The sequence below is a fragment of the Arachis hypogaea genome, chromosome 4 (assembly GCF_003086295.3).
Source record: "Arachis hypogaea cultivar Tifrunner chromosome 4, arahy.Tifrunner.gnm2.J5K5, whole genome shotgun sequence".
Lineage (NCBI taxonomy): Eukaryota > Viridiplantae > Streptophyta > Magnoliopsida > Fabales > Fabaceae > Arachis > Arachis hypogaea.
In genome coordinates this window covers 24,483,073-24,493,176 of record NC_092039.1, presented here as the reverse complement: position 1 = coordinate 24,493,176, position 10,104 = coordinate 24,483,073, and the positions used below count along the sequence as shown (strand labels likewise).

General features: G+C 41.0%; 1 non-coding gene across 1 annotated transcript; it reads right to left on the bottom strand.

The window, feature by feature from the left end:
- Window positions 1-634: 634 nt before the first annotated feature.
- Window positions 635-738, bottom strand: LOC112799322 (small nucleolar RNA R71). The gene has a single exon (XR_003200897.1). It is a non-coding gene; the product is annotated as a small nucleolar RNA R71 (small nucleolar RNA).
- Between the last annotated feature and the right edge of the window lie 9,366 nt (window positions 739-10,104).

The window sequence follows — 10,104 nt, the reverse complement described above, 5'->3', positions numbered from 1 at the left end:
TATTAACCAAGAGTATTTCACTTGTTTGTTGCCTGTGCTGTGTTCTTGTATGACAGGTAGGAGAGGAGAGACATCAACTCCTCCATATACCGAACCAGAGAGGACCCTTCATAAACTTAGAAGGGAAGCAAGAGGGAAGAGAGTATTGAGAGAAGAAGAATCTGAAGGAGAATCTGAGGACAATTTTGAGGAAGCTCTAGATCTCAACATGGATAGAGAAGTTCACAACCATGAGAGAGCTGATGGAAACAATGCCATTCCCGAGAGGAGGGTTCTTGGTTCATACATAAACCCAACCTCTGGGAATTGTGGTAGCAGCATTCAGAAACCACCCATTCAGGCCAACAATTTTGAACTCAAACCACAGCTAATATCACTGGTGGAGGATCATTGTTCATTTGGTGGTAGTGCTAATGAAGATCCAAACCAACATCTCACAAAATTCCTGAGAATTTGTGACACTGTGAAGTCCAATGGAGTCCAGGAAGATGCATATAAACTGCTCTTGTTCCCATTTTCACTTAGGGACAAGGCAGCTAAGTGGCTGGAATCATTTCCAAGGGGGAGCCTAACAACCTAGGATGAGGTGGAAAGCAAGTTTCTGGCACGTTTCTACCCCCCACAAAAGGTCAATAGGCTTCGATCTGAGGTTCAGACTTTTAGACAACAAGATGGTGAAACTCTCTACGAGGCATGGGAGAGGTTCAAGGATTTGACAAGGAAATGCCCACCAGACATGTTCCATGACTGGGTGCAACTGCATATTTTCTATGATGGACTTTCTTATGAATCAAGGAAGGCTATAGACCATTCATCAGGAGGTTCATTGAACAGGAAAAAGACTGTGGAAGAAGCCATTGAAGTGATTGAGACAGTGGCTGAGAATGAGTACTACTATGCTTCAGAGAGACACAACACTAAGGGAGTCATGAAGCTGAACCATGTTGATACAATTCTAGCCCAAAACAAGGTGTTTGCCAAGCAACTAGCAGAGCTCACCAGGAAATTAAAAACAAATCAAGTGGCTGCAATACACACACAAGATCAAGAGGAAGTAAACACTGAAGGAGGTGATTGGGAAGAGGCCAACTATGTGGGAAATCAACAAAGGCAACCATATGACCCACATTCCAACACTTACAACCCAGGCTGGAAAAACCACCCAAACTTTGGGTGGGGAAACCAGCAAACCCAACCACAAAACCACAAACATTACAACCCCAACCAACATAACAATTCCACATACCAAAACTCCAACCAAAGATCATACCAAGCCACACAAAACACTTACTCCCAACCACCATATCATGGCCAAAATAATCAACCTGCCCAACCTAATCCGAACCAACAATTTCAAGATCAATTAAACAGGATAGAAGGAATGCTTGCAACCATGGGTCAAGACATAACCGAATTGAAAGCCTTTAAGGAAGAAGTAAATTCTAACTTGCAAAACCAAGGAGCTGCCATCCAGAAGCTAGAAAATCAAATTGGGTATTTGTCTAAGCAAACCCCTGGGCCAAGCGTTTCTCATGCTGCCAAGGCTATTGCAAGGGAAGAATGTAAGGCCATAACCCTCAGAAGTGGAAAGAAGCTAAATGAGATCTCAAGGGAAACCACAGAGGATGAAGCAAAGGAAAATGTGAGAGACAAGGAACAGGGACAATCTTTTACACCGTCTGCAACAAAAGAAAAAGAAAAAGAGGTCCTGAAGCCTTATACACCCAAAGTACCATATCCTCAACGTTTGATGAAAAGTGAAAAGGATGGCCAATTCTCCAGATTCTTGGAGATTTTCAAGAAGCTTCAAATCAACATTCTGTTTGCTGAGGCAATAGAGCAAATGCCACTCTATGCAAAATTCTTAAAAGAATTAATGACCAAGAAGAGAAGCTGGAGAAATGAGGAAACTGTGTTGTTGACTGAAGAATGCAGTGCCATCATTCAACACAAATTGCCTCAGAAATTGAAGGATCCAGGCAGTTTCCAAATCCCCTGCATCATAGGAGAAGTCATGGTGGAGAAGGCCTTGTGTGACTTAGGGGCCAGTATCAATTTGATGTCTCTAACAATGATGAGAAGAATGAAGATTGAGGAAGCCAAACCAACAAGAATGGCCCTCCAATTGGCAGATCGAACTTTTAAATTCCCTCATGGGATAGTTGAGGATTTGTTGGTGAAAGTGGGAGATTTTATATTTCCTGCCGATTTTGTGGTGTTAGATATGGAGGAAGAAGCCAAAGCTTCGATAATCCTGGGAAGACCCTTCCTGGCTACTGCTGGAGCCATCATAGATGTCCAAAAGGGTGAACTCACTCTTAGACTACATAATGAGCAATTGGTGTTTAACGTATTCAAGGCAATGAGCTATCCATCAGAATCACTAAAGGAATGCATGAGGGTGGATGTAGTGGACATTGCAGTACAAGAAACCTTTGAGGAAACAACAAAGGAAGTGGCAGAGGAGGAGTTCACCAAGGATATTGAAGTTAGTGACATCAAGGCTGCTGAAACAACCATGCCAAGAATGCTTGAGAGAGTGAAAGAAGAGAAGGAAGCACCAAAACCTGAGCTCAAAGCATTGCCCCCTAATCTCAAGTATGCATACTTGGGTAGTGATGAGAGCCATCCTGTTATCATTAACTCTGCCCTGAGCCAAGAACAGGAAGAAGAATTGATCAAGGTGCTACAAACTCATCAATATGCCATTGGATGGACCCTAGCTGATTTGAAGGGGATAAGTTCCATATGCATGCATAAAATCTTGTTAGAAGAGGATGCTAGACCCTCCATTCAAGCTCAGAGAAGATTGAATCCCGTCATGAAAGAAGTGGTACAAAAGGAGGTCATGAAGTTATGGCAGGCAGGGGTAATCTACCTCATTTCTGATAGCCCATGGGTTAGTCCCATCCATGTAGTTCCCAAGAAAGGTGGCATAACTGTGGTGCCAAATGAGAGGAACAAACTCATACCCACAAGAACTGTCACTGGGTGGAGGATGTGCATAGACTACAGGAAGCTCAATGAAGCCACCAGAAAAGATCATTTCCCACTCCCATTCATGGATCAGATGCTTGAAAGGCTTGCAGGACATGCTTACTATTGCTTTCTGGATGGATACTCAGGCTATAATCAGATAGTAGTTGATCCAAGAGATCAAGAGAAAACATCATTTGTTTGTCCATATGGAGTTTTTGCTTATAGGCGTATGCCCTTTGGATTGTGCAATGCACCTGCCACTTTCCAAAGATGCATGCTGTCCATCTTTTCGGACATGATTGAAAAATTTATTGAGGTTTTCATGGATGATTTTTCTGTGTTTGGAGATTCTTTTCCTAGCTGCCTACACCACCTTGCCTTGGTGCTTAAGAGATGCCAAGAGACCAACCTAGTATTAAACTGGGAAAAGTGTCATTTCATGGTCACAGAAGGAATAGTCCTTGGCTACAAAATCTCTAATAGAGGCATTGAGGTGGACAGAGCTAAGGTGGAACTCATTGAAAAACTACCCCCACCAAGTAATGTCAAGGCAGTTAGGAGTTTTTTGGGACACGCTGGCTTTTATAGAAGGTTTATTAGAGACTTTTCTAAAAGAGCCAAACCTTTGAGTAACTTGCTTGTCTCTGATACACCCTTTGTATTTGATAAAAATTGCATGCTAGCCTATGAACTTTTGAAGCAAAAACTTTCCTCTGCACCTATCATTGCCCCACCTGATTGGAATTTACCTTTTGAACTGATGTGTGATGCATCAGACCTTGCTGTTGGGGCAGTGTTAGGACAAAGGAAAGACAATTTGGTACGTGTGATTTATTATGCCAGTAAAGTCTTGAATGATAACCAAAGGAATTACACAACCACTGAAAAAGAACTCTTGGCGATAGTATTTGCATTTGACAAATTTAGATCCTATCTCATTGGATCTAAAGTCATTGTCTTCACTGATCATTCAGCTTTAAAATACTTACTTGCTAAACAAGAATCCAAACCAAGACTTATTAGATGGGTTCTTTTGTTGCAGGAATTTGACATTGAAATCAAAGACAAGAAGGGTGTAGAGAACAAGGTGGCAGACCATTTATCAAGGATACCATGTGAAGAAGGAAGCACACAAAGCACACATATAAATGAGTGCTTTCCTGATGAACAACTCATGGTAATTCACAAAGCACCCTGGTTTGCAGACATAGCAAACTTCAAGGCCACTGGGAGTTTGCCGTTGGAATTTAACAAGCATCAAAGGAAGAAATTGGTAAATGATGCCAAATACTTCATCTGGGACAAACCATACTTGTTCAAAAAATGTTCGGATGGCATACTCAGAAGATGCATATCAGAGGAAGAAGGAAGGGAAGTCTTATGGGACTGCCATGGCTCCACTTATGGAGGACATTTTGCAGGAGAAAGAACAGCAGCTAAGGTGTTGCAGTGTGGTTTTTATTGGCCCACTATCTTCAAAGATGCAAAGGAACTAGTGAAGCACTGCCATGAATGCCAGAAAGCGGGGAACCTGCCAAGAAGAAATGAAATGCCACAACAGTTCATTCTGGAACTTGAATTGTTTGATGTATGGGGGATAGATTTCATGGGACCCTTTCCCACCTCATACTCAAATAATTACATTCTTGTGGCAGTAGACTATGTCTCCAAATGGGTTGAAGCAATAGCAACTCCAACCAATGATAATAAGGTAGTCATGAACTTCCTCAGAAAACACATTTTTTGCCGTTTTGGGGTTCCAAGAGCAATCATCAGTGATGGAGGAAGCCACTTCTGTAACAAACCATTAGAGGCATTGTTTCTAAAATATGGAGTCAAACACAAGGTAGCCACACCATACCATCCACAGACAAGTGGGCAAGCCGAAATATCTAATAGGGAACTCAAAAGAATCCTGGAAAAGACTGTGGGAACTTCAAGGAAGGACTGGTCGATCAAGCTAGATGATGCTCTTTGGGCATATAGGACAGCCTTCAAAACACCAATTGGAATGTCTCCTTACCAACTAGTATATGGAAAAGCTTGCCATTTGCCACTGGAGTTGGAGCACAAGGCATTCTGGGCCTTGAAACTCTTGAACTTGGACAGCAAAGCTGCTGGAGAAAGAAGGATGTTGCAAATTCAAGAATTGGAAGAATTCAGAACTGAAGCTTATGAGAATGCCAAAATCTACAAAGAAAGAGCAAAGAAGAAGCATGACAGCAATATAGCCCCAAGGAAATTTGAAGAGGGACAAAAAGTATTGCTCTACAATTCTAGACTGAAGCTATTTCCAGGGAAGCTAAAATCAAGGTGGTCTAGACCATTCCTTGTCACCAAGGTCTCCCAATATGGACAAGTAGAAATCATGGAAGAAAAGTCACAACGAACCTTCACTGTGAATGGTCAAAGACTCAAACATTACTTGGGAGATGTGGAGGAGAAGGACAAGGTTAAATATCACCTCAACTGAGGAAGCTGACCGTCAAGCTAATGACGTTAAAGAAGCGCTTGTTGGGAGGCAACCCAACCTGAGGTAATACTCCTTTGCTGTTTCTTTTATTTGTTTCAATAAAAAGGTGAAGTAGTTTCTGTGCATTACAAAGAATTAAGTTTGGTGTTTCACACCAAACAATGAATTCGTGGATCAATAATTCAAAGGGGAATGTGTGACTCTAAGTTTGGTGTTCCACCATACAAATCAACTGCACACAACAACCTTTGAATTATATGAAAGGAACAACCATTCTAAGCAATCACAGAAATGCTTAAAATCCTTAGCAGCAACTTCATTCCAATGAGAATTCAAGGATTCAAAGAGCAGAGGAGTAAGTAGGAGACTAAGTTTGGTGTTCACACACCAACTTAAGACTCAGACACTTGCCCATACATAGTTGAGCTAACCACTCAAGTGCTTGAGAAGCAAGCAACTTCATCACTCTTTGCAGGAAAGGAAACAAGGATCTTAGAAAGAACATGAAGCAACAACTAGGAGAAGAAGGAGAAATCAAATTGTTTCCTGGCAACAAAGAGAAAACAAGAAATTTCACAAGGTGGTGTTGTTCCTTGACCATTCTTTAAAAGGCAAACAAAAGCATGCTTGTTCTGGTTTAAACTGGAATTGTTGAATCTTTCTGGAATGTGAAGTTTTTAGTATGTTTGTCTGTTTACTGCTTTGAATAAAGTGAATGCCTAGATGTTTGGATATAACTTCACCTTCTTAAACAAATGCTTGCCATGCTTGTTCTATTTCCAAAAATAAAAGAAAAGTTTGAACAAAAGTAACTTGGCTCAATTAGTGACAAATCAAGTAGAATTAAGTGGTGGTATGCATGCTTGATTGTTTAGTCAGATCACTGGAAATTGAGTGTAGAATTATCATTTTTGTGTAGAAGTTTGAATACTGTCTATGGATCTTGATGAATAAATGTCTTTGGCCATGAAAAAGAAAGAAAAAGAAGAAGAAAAAGCCACTGAAAAAGGGCAACCAAAAAGAAAAAAATTGAGAAAATAAGCTAGGCACCAATGGTTTGAACTTCTGAGACAAATGCCTGTGGTGTTTATGTATTAAGGATATGCTTGGATGAATAGGTTCTGAGGAGTGGTTCAACACTTGGTAACTTGGGTTAACTAACCCGGGATTATCAACCAAAAGTCCATTATCAAGAGCAACCTAAATACAAAACATTTAGTCACACAAAGAGGTGCTGGGCACCAATGTCTCAAGAAGAAATGTGAACTAAAATGCCTGTAGTGGATATGTGTAGTGCACTGATAAGAAAAAGAAAATGCCAAAGGCTTGTTGGTGCGCGAAATTGTGAACAATACTTTTCACAACTCTCATAATCCCCGGTCATGAACCCCAAAAACTTGGTAGCTCAGTACCATGGCATTACACAACTTCGCACAACTAACCAGCAAGTGCACTGGGTCGTCCAAGTAATAAACCTTACGCGAGTAAGGGTCGATCCCACGGAGATTGTTAGTATTGAAGCAAGCTATGGTCATCTTGTAAATCTTAGTCAGGCAAACTCAAATGGATATGGTGATGAACGAAAATAAACAATAAGATAAAGATAGAGGTACTTATGTAATTCATTGGTAGGAACTTCAGATAAGCGCATGAAGATGCCTTCCCTTCTGTCTCTCTGCTTTCTTACTGTCTTCATCCAATCCTTCTTACTCCTTTCCATGGCAAGCTCATGTAGGGTTTCACCGTTGTCAATGGCTACCTCCCATCCTCTCAGTGAAAACGCTGCCTATGCTCTGTCACAGCATGGGTAATCATCTGTCGGTTCTCGGTCAGGCCGGAATAGAATCCATCGATTCTTTTGCGTCTGTCACTAATGCCCCGCCTGCTAGGAGTTTGAAGCACGTCACAGTCATTCAATCATTGAATCCTACTCAGAATACCACAGACAAGGTTAGACCTTCCGGATTCTCTTGAATGCCGCCATCAGTTCTCGCCTATACCACGAAGACTCTGATCTCACGAAATGGCTGGCTCGTTTGTCAGACGAGCACTCGGTTGTCAGGCGATCAACCATGCATCGTGCAATCAGGAATCCAAGAGATATTCACTCAATCGAAGGTAGAACGGAGGTGGTTGTCAGTCACACGTTCATAAGTGAGAATGATGATGAGTGTCACGGATCATCACATTCATCAAGTTGAAGAACAAGTGATATCTTAGAACAAGAACAAGCGGAATTGAATAGAAGAACAATAGTAATTGCATTAATACTCGAGGTACAGCAGAGCTCCACACCTTAATCTATGGTGTGTAGAAACTCCACCGTTGAAAATACATAAGAACAAGGTCTAGGCATGACCGAATGGCCAGCCTCCCAATGATCTAAGATAGCATAAAAATGAAGATAGCTACCCCGATATCTCAATACAATAGTAAAAGGTCCTACTTATAGAAAACTAGTAGCCTAGGGTGTACAGAGATGAGTAAAAGACATAAAAATCCACTTCCGGGCCCACTTGGTGTGTGCTTGGGCTGAGCAATGAAGCATTTTCGTGTAGAGACTCTTCTTGGAGTTAAACGCCAGCTTTAGTGCCAGTTTGGGCGTTTAACTCCCATTTTGGTGCCAGTTCCAGCGTTTAACGCTGGGATTTCTGAGGGTGACTTTGAACGCCGATTTGGGCCATCAAATCATGGGCAAAATATGGACTATCATATATTGCTGGAAAGCCCAGGATGTCTACTTTCCAACGCCGTTGAGAGCGCGCCAATTGGGCTTCTGTAGCTCCAGAAAATCCACTTCGAGTGCAGGGAGGTCAGAATCCAACAGCATCTGCAGTCCTTTTTAGTCTCTGAATCAGATTTTTGCTCAGGTCCCTCAATTTCAGCCAGAAAATACCTGAAATCACAGAAAAACACACAAACTCATAGTAAAGTCCAAAAAAGTGAATTTTAACTAAAAACTAATAAAAATATACTAAAAACTAACTAGATCATACTAAAAACATACTAAAAACAATGCCAAAAAGCGTATAAATTATCCGCTCATCACAACACCAAACTTAAATGGTTGCTTGTCCTCAAGCAACTGAAAATCAAATAAGATAAAAAGAAGAGAATATGCAATGAATTCCAAAAACATCTATGAAGATCAGTATTAATTAGATGAGCGGGGCTTTTAGCTTTTTGCCTCTGAATAGTTTTGGCATCTCACTCTATCCTTTGAAATTCAGAATGGTTGGCTTCTTTAGGAACTTAGAATCCAGATAGTGTTATTGATTCTCCTAGTAAAGTATGATGATTCTTGAACATAGCTACTTATTGAGTCTTGGCTGTGGCCCAAAGCACTCTGTCTTCCAATATTACCACCGGATACATACATGCCACAGACACATAGTTGGGTGAACCTTTTCAGATTGTGACTCAGCTTTGCTAGAGTCCCCAATTAGAGGTGTCCAGGGTTCTTAAGCACACTCTTTTTGCCTTGGATCACAACTTTATTTCTTTCTTTTCTCTCTTTTTTTCGTTTTCTTTTCTTTTTCTATTTTTTTTCGATTTTTTTTTGAATAGTAATGCTTTTTCTTGCTTCAAGAATCATTGTAATGATTTTTCAGATCCTCAGTAACATGTCTCCTTTTTCATCATTCTTTCAAGAGCCAACATTCATGAACCACAAATTCAAGATACATATGCACTGTTTAAGCATACATTCAGAAAACAAAAGTATTGCCACCACATCAAAATAATTAAACTGTTATAAAATTCAAAATTCATGCAATTCTTTCCTTTTCAATTTAAGCACGTTTTTATTCAAGAAAGGTGATGGATTCATAGGACATTCATAACTTTAAGGCATAGACACTAAGACACTAATGATCACAAGACACAAACATGGATAAACATAAGCATAAAATAAACATAAGCATAAAATTCGAAAAACAAGGGAATTAAGGAACGGGTCCACCTTAGTGATGGCGGCTCTTTCTTCCTCTTGACGATCCTATGGAGTGCTTGAGCTCCTCAATGTCTCTTCCTTGTCTTTGTTGCTCCTCCCTCATGATTCTTTGGTCTTCTCTAATTTCATGGAGGATAATGGAGTGTTCTTGATGCTCCACCCTTAGTTGTCCCATGTTGGAACTCAATTCTCCTAGGGAGGTGTTTAGTTGCTCCCAATAGTTTTGTGGAGGAAAGTGCATCCCTTGAGGAATCTCAGGGATCTCATGGTGAGTGGGGTCTCTTGTGTGCTCCATCCTCTTCTTAGTGATGGGCTTGTCCTCATCAATGGGAATGTCTCCCTCTATGTCAACTCCAACTGAATAACAGAGGTGACAAATGAGATGAGGAAAGGCTAACCTTGCCAAGGTAGAGGACTTGTCCGCCACCTTATAGAGTTCTTGGGCTATAACCTCATGAACTTCTATTTCTTCTCCAATCATGATGCTATGGATCATGATAGCCCGGTCTATGGTAACTTCGGATCGGTTGCTAGTGGGAATGATTGAGCGTTGGATGAACTCCAACCATCCTCTAGCCACGGGCTTGAGGTCATGCCTTCTTAATTGAACCGGCTTCCCTCTTGAATCTCTCTTCCATTGGGCGCCCTTTTCACATATGATCGTGAGGACTTGGTCCAACCTTTGATCAAAGTTGACCCT